Source organism: Myotis brandtii, unplaced genomic scaffold, assembly GCF_000412655.1.
Source record: "Myotis brandtii unplaced genomic scaffold, ASM41265v1 scaffold1077, whole genome shotgun sequence".
NCBI lineage: Eukaryota > Metazoa > Chordata > Mammalia > Chiroptera > Vespertilionidae > Myotis > Myotis brandtii.
In genome coordinates, this window is record NW_005353666.1 from 765,092 (window position 1) to 765,969 (window position 878).

An 878-nucleotide genomic window follows, 5' to 3' on the forward strand; every position below is an offset into this window, starting at 1 on the left:
TCGGGGGCAGGCGCGTGCGTGCAGGACTGTCCTTGTTCTGACAGCGACGGTGGGTTTTCTCGGTGTTTCTCCACTTGTGCCCGGAGGCGGTCCTTGGAGGCTCAAAGGTGTGGCTCTTAAAGAGTTTTCACCAGAGCTGCTGGCTTTGCTGGGGCAGGTCACAGGGCCTCATCCTGCCACCTGTCCCAGAAGCCCTGACACCCCCGACGGCCTGCAGGGTCCTGCCTGCCCCACCTCACTCCGCGAGGCACTGTCTTCAAAACGTGGATCTCGTCGCAACTCCCCTCTTTCCTGCCTCCTCAGCAGCCCTCCTGCCGCAGGATGAGGGTCCTCAGGGCCCTGCCTGCCCGCCGGGCGCTGACCTCTGGCCTCTCCGCCCCAGGCTTCCCGGTCCTGCCCGGTGGCCGCACCAGGCTCCCCGTTTCTCTGTCAGGGGGGCTGCCCTCAGCCCCTCCCAGCTTCTCACCCTCCCAGCCCAGGCCCCGGTGGGCCCCGCGGCTGCACCACACACTGAGGAGACCGCACCTGCCTGGGCAGCAGCGACCATCCGCCCAGTGTCCACTCCTCTGGGCTAGTGACCCACCATTTCCTGTGCTCGCTCACCCAGCGGGGCAGGGCCTGAGAGACCAGAGTCATGGCCAGCCCCCCCTTCTGGCTCTCGGCACAGCACACAGGGGGGCAGGAGCCTCGTGGGGGTGCGGGTGGGGGTGAGGGTGAGAGTGAGCACTGGGTGGAGAGGGGGCAGGAGCTGAGCAGGGGGAGACCGGGTAGCCCACCGCCCCCTCGGGTGCAGCAGGGGAGCCCAGTGGTTAGGGGTGACAATGTGGGCCCCACCCCATGCGGCTGCCTGCTGTTCACCGCTCCAGGCCCTGTGCTCA